Source organism: Magnolia sinica, chromosome 8 (genome assembly GCF_029962835.1).
Source record: "Magnolia sinica isolate HGM2019 chromosome 8, MsV1, whole genome shotgun sequence".
Classification (NCBI taxonomy): Eukaryota; Viridiplantae; Streptophyta; class Magnoliopsida; order Magnoliales; family Magnoliaceae; genus Magnolia; species Magnolia sinica.
The window spans coordinates 56,242,132-56,248,430 of NC_080580.1; positions in this window are offsets into that span (position 1 = coordinate 56,242,132).

Consider the following 6,299-nt stretch of genomic DNA (forward strand, 5'->3'; position numbering starts at 1 on the left):
GATTTATCGATAATGCTTCGATGAAATCGGACTCTATTATCGATGTCCTCGAAACTCACTCGATGTTATTGAAATGAGGACTTCAAATGTTTAGCAACCAAAATGAATCTTGACTGAATTCTTGATGAATTGATGACAGGATTGATATCATCGACTTTTGAATCTCGAGTTCATCGAAATGGCTCGATAAAATTGACATCTGGTTAGTTTGTTTCCAGTAAGTAGTTAAGAAAAATCATTTGATTTTTGATGAATCGAAGAGGGCCTCAATATCTTTGAATTTCAAATCTCGATGATATCAATGGACCTTCGATGATATCGGATTGGGACACAAAATTGTCCAGCAAGTTTATATGAAAATTCCTTAAAAAGATCGATGAATCAAAACTAGTATCAATATCATCGATATTCAAAACCAGATGATATCGAGGAATACTCGATCATATCAATGCCTTTTTAGTTCCAAAGGCAAGTCTGCTCTCATGTTTTTTAAATGTCTAGGAATCGAACCATGGGTCGATGAAATCGGAGTTGGAAATTCGATGACATCAAAGCACATTTAATTTCATCGATCAGTTGGCAAAAAGGTTCAAAAGCGTTTGACAAATTGAGTTTGTATCATCAAACGGCCATTCGATGTTATCGAGAGTATACGCTCGATGATATCGAACTCTGTCAAAAAATATGACTATTTTATTTTCGTTAGAACTTTTTACTTATTTAATAAGAGCTTGCCTTAGGTTGTTTTTAGAGAAAAACAGGTAGAGCTTTTGAGTGTTTAATTCAGATCACCTACCCTAAGCCCTTTTTCTCTCATCGGAGTTCATTCCTCAATCCACCCTCATCATTGATATTCAATAGAGTGGATTGGTGAATGAACTTCCATATTCAAGAATCCTTCAGCTACCACCTTAATGGTAAATCATTGAGCTGAGATTCCTTGAATGCATAGATCATGGTATTACTCTGTCACTGCAATGATTAATCATTTAATAGAGTAATTACCAACATAACCTTGACCCAACCCATTGCCTTACATTGGAGCATCATAAGTGTTGCGGATCAAGGGACCTAAAGATTCTTCATCAATAAAGGAGGAGATCTTCATCAGTGTGCTTAATAGGGGCTCATCTACTTATCTATAAGTCATTAGAGTCTAGAGACCCTGCTGATCATTCCTTTATATAGGATTGGGTCATAAGTGATTCTCACCCCTTTCAAGTCCTCATAAGAGGCCTCCACCAGGAGAATACACGTGGGTGTTGTGTGTTAACCCTTGCTCTTGGTGAGCATACACTTTAGGTCCTTAGTGTAGGTCTTTGGCATATGTGGCCTAAAACCCTAGGTGCTGTGTGTTAACCTTTGCTCTTGTGTAGGGCATAAACTTTAGGTTCCTTGTGTGGATCCTTAGCCTGTATGGCCTGAAACTCGGGTGCTGTGTGTTGACCCTTGCTCCTGTATGGGGCATAAACTTTAGGTTTCTTGTGTGGATCCTTGGCCTGTGTGGCCTAAAACCCGGGTGCTGTGTGTTGACCCTTGCTCTTGTGTGGGGCAAAAACTTTAGATTCCTTGTGTGGATCCTTAGCCTATGTGGCCTAAAACCCAGGTGTTGTGTGTTGACCCTTACTCCTGTGTGGGGCATAAACTTGTGTCTTGTGGAGACATATATAGGTTCCTTGTGTAGGTCCTAGAGTCGACCTTGTGTAGGTTATGAAGGTTAGAGGTGAACCTAATTTAAAACCTCCGTTAGTGAGATCCGGTATACTCAAGGGTCAAATGCTTCTGCTGGAAGTGGAGTAGACATATAGTCGAACTACAAAAAAATGACTGTGTTTGGGATTGCTATTTACTTTTAATACTTATGTCATTTCTCTGAATGTTCTCATAATGCATGCTTACATGATTACCTAGATCTAATTAGAATCACATCTCACACACAGTCATATCCATCATGATCTATTTTACTCATCTTGTTTATGTTTTAAAAATTCTTATGATTAGATCCTCTAATTGGCTTGGAAGCCATTAGAGTTAAATTGAAAATATCCTGATAAGAGTTTGTTAAATCAGGGTTATGATAATAGGATTTTAAATCTTCATAAAAATTTTATAAAATCCTATTCACCCCCCTCTAAGACACTTTGACCTATTCCCACTTCTACTAAAGTGGTCATTACCGCAATTTCAGCTTCAACTTAGATGGAGGATGATGAAGATTGATGGGCTAGGATGAGAGATTTTGGGGGGGGGGGGGGTGAGGGAGTGGGCCACACTTGTCTCTTTCTCTCCTTGGGAATTGATTGGATGTTCACTTAGTTGCTTGGAAAATGGTGGAGAGAATGAGAGGGAGAGAGAATGTGATCAGATGAAAGGGATGGGATGTGTGTAAGAAAGGGATGGGTGGAGAGAGAGGGAGTTGACTTTGGGGATGGCTTGTGTAAGAGAGGGATGGGTTGTGTACATGACTAGTACTAGATTGATTGATGTGATGGATGGTAGAGATTCTCTTAGGATTCATAATGCCCGGCATTTTCCTTGAAATAAACATGGGCCCACACACTCCTGGCCTGGGTATCGCATGGTGTGCAAGTAGCGGTGTTGGAACTGCAGCGACGGTGCAGTCGCAATGATATAAGTCTCGGGTCAAGTTGATTCAGATCTACAGGATATAACTTAGGGTTGTGGCAAACACCGATTATAAGTCGCGGGTTGTCGAAATTCGACGGAAAAAATCGTGGAAGTCTAAGGAATGGTACGAACTAGGATACGGGCCTTACACATACTTCTACTATAGCGGTCCAAACCGTAATTTCAACGTTCAATTTATTTTTAATGAATAATGCTAGAATTTCTAATTGTTAAATGTGAATCATTGATAGATATTGAGAATTAAGTCTTGAGAATTTTATCCACCTTAAAAGATGAAAAGAACTAGTCAAAAAACAGTGAGATCGACAAAAAGGTCATTTATAATGAAAAGACTAGAAAAGAATGAAAAATCTAAAAAGACTGAAAAGGATGAATAAATAAAAAGAGACCGTTGATATAAAATCAAAATCTAGAAAAAGAACAAAAATGGGATAAGTTTTTAATCAACACTTGATTATTCGATTAGTCTTGAAGTGATGAGCATAGCTAACATTATGAAATGATAGAATTTTTATGGAAATTAAGTTAGAATTCACTAAGCATGTTGGAAAAACTTGATATATGAACTTAAACTCTTAAGTGATTAATGAAGAACCTACTTGATTAATTGCCCGTTTGATTTGGCTCTAGGTTTTCAAGATTTCATTCTCACCACTTTGGATTACACACTCATTTAACTTGTTTTCACAAAAGATTATTTTTTGAAAAAGGTTTGAACATTGAGAATTGAAGATTATGTCACACATGTTTTTCTTAGGACTAGCAAAATGCTGGTTGGGGGTGTGTTGAGTATCAAATATTGCATATTTTTTCCTATTTATATATTGGTTTTATGAACATGATAATGCTTAATGGGTATATTTTATACATGTTTGTATTGTGAGGAGAATCTGAGAACTTGGATTGAAAAGAATGTTAAAAGCATGAATTTGATGCTCAAGAATCACCAAGGCAAGGGATGGATCTTAGAAGACCAAGATTGAAGAATTCACATGCTAGAGATCCAAGGAAACCATGTAATGAATGAAGAGAATCGAAGATTTGAAGTGAAGAAAAGGAATCCTAAAAATTGTCCTAAAAATAGATTCCGGGACTAGAAAAACATAGTTCTAGAAAACTTCTAAAATAGACTTCGATTCTATCGAAAGAAGTTAGTTGCATCGAAGGTTCAATCGAAGGCACGTAGATGCATCGAAGGTGCAATTGAGAATTTTAGGATTTTCAAGCCAAACTCGCTGGACAGTTCTGGACCAGTTTCGATTCTATCGTAGGTACTTAGATGCATTGAAGCTTCCATCGAAGACCCTTCGATGGCATCAAAAGATTACCCAAATTTTACACGGACTGCATAAATTTGATTTGGTTTCTAGATTTTTCCAACTTTGTGTGAAAGTTGGAGTTCCACAACTATAAATATGAGTCTTTATGATGCTCCAAAGCATCTTCTAGGGTTTGAAAAGGGAAAGGAGGCCTAGGTGGAGCGTCGATGACATTCTTTTACTCCAATTTCTTCATGGGTTCTAGTAGATTATTCTACTTTTTTTATATTTTTGAGTTAGCTACGACTAGCTAAGCTTTTAGCTAGGGCTAAGGGGTGGAGCTTGTAGCATGTTGGGATTTTTACTTTGTTTTGATTCATGTTTATATTGAAATTCATTGATTTCTAGTTGATTTTAAGGAATATTTTCAGTTTTTTATGGTTTGTTGTGACTTAAATTACAATAGATGCTATGATAGCTTTGAATATCTTCTTTTCTTATTTGAGATTGTGGGATTGGTAAATCCTGTTGTTTGTCATCGTCTCCTGGGCATGGTTGGGAGATGGAATCCCTTCTAAATCATGAATCAGAGACTACGAGTAGATAAAATTCAGAAAAATTCTCAGCAGATGATGTAGTCTCAACACATTCTGAAATTCTGAACTTCGGTTCAATTTCTAGCGCCTCCTCCCTTAATGGCAAACATTTAAGATCTGGGGAAGGAGGGACTTTAGAATAAGGGTTCTCTCTATTAGTGACAACTACCAAGGATTGTCTTATGAGGCATTCACTATTTCTTTTATCATAGGATCATTTAAATTTGCAAAGTGTTCCAAGCAATCGTCCAAAGAGTTAGAAAATTCAACTGAGAGTGACTCATTTTCCACATTAAAGTTTGTGATGATCTGCCTAAGGATTCCATCATCTCTAGAAGTGGATGGACATATGCTCTTTGTTCTTGCCCTTCATAGACAGATTGAGGATTAATAGGCGAAGAATTGATGTGAAGACTCTATTCATCGGTACTACTCAGTAAAGGCATTGTATTGTCAAAAGTGTACAACTCAGATGGTGGTGTAATAATTCTCACTCCCATAGTTATGATAACCCCAACACTCGCGTACTGTCTTTTCAATCGGTGGGGTGTAATTATTCTCTCGCATATGATCATGTAAGGAATTCTTAACCAGTGGAGCATTATATTCTGGTCTATTCTCAATGATGGTTTCAGAAAAATTTTGAGACATCAGTCGATTTCTATCATAATCATATCTCTTATCCATCTCAGCATACTGATGTTCCCACTCTTGCATGGTGAAACCCTGGCTTTGAATCTAATCCTTTAAAAAAATAAAAGAATAAAAGAAAAATCCTACAGCAATATGGAAAGTAAGTAAGGAGAAGTTAGAAAGAAGTTACTGGATTGGAGGGTTCTATGTTAGGATCCTTCAAAGCAGAAAAACAATTTTAGTTTTTAAAAAAAATACAAAAAAAAATCCTAAAAACAAAATTCTAAAATTAGAAAGTTCTAAAAACAAAAATAGGAAGATCAGTTAGTTTCTAAAAAAGAAAAACAACCTAGTTTCTAAAAACGAAAACGGAGAGTTTCTAAAAACAGAAAATAGAAAGTTTTTAAAAGGAGAAAAAGTTAGTTTCTAAAATAATTCAGAAAACCCTAACCCTAAAAATAGAAAGTGGAAAAACCCTAATCTTACCCTAATTCCAAAACTAGTTAATCTCAGAAAAAATACAGTCATTAATCCCCAACAACGGCGCTAAAAACTTGTTCACAACCCCAAGTGTAGGGTCGCATTATAGTGATAATCTCAGTGAGACCGAGGTCGAATCCACAGGGACTAATCTCGTGCGTATTCAGAAATCAACTAGAAATATAACTAGAAGAAGATGTAAACCTAAATCTGAGATATTTAAGAGAGTAATTGTGATTAACATAATTAAAACTAGTGAATTTAAAAGTGGGAACTAGGGTGCCAAGAATCCACTTATAGCAATTGGGAAGCTACCTTGCATAATTCAAGGACACAACTGGAATCAGAGTCCTATCCTATCCAATTGGTAAGAAGAGATTTGTCAGATCTATGAGCTTCTCATGGATCTAATCATTAATGGATGTGAGTAGTGAAGATTTGGAAGTGATTCTGTCACCTAACCATGCTCAGGAAACAAGGCAAACAACAAGATTTACCAATTTCACAATCTCAATTCAGAAAAAGAAGATCTCAAGCTATTGCAGATCTATTGTAATTTGTCACAACAAACCATTAAAAACTAAAAATATTCCTTCATAATCAAACTAGAATCCATAAGGTTCAACAAGACATGAATCAAAACAAAGCAAACATCCAAATCACGCTATAAGCTTCACCTCTT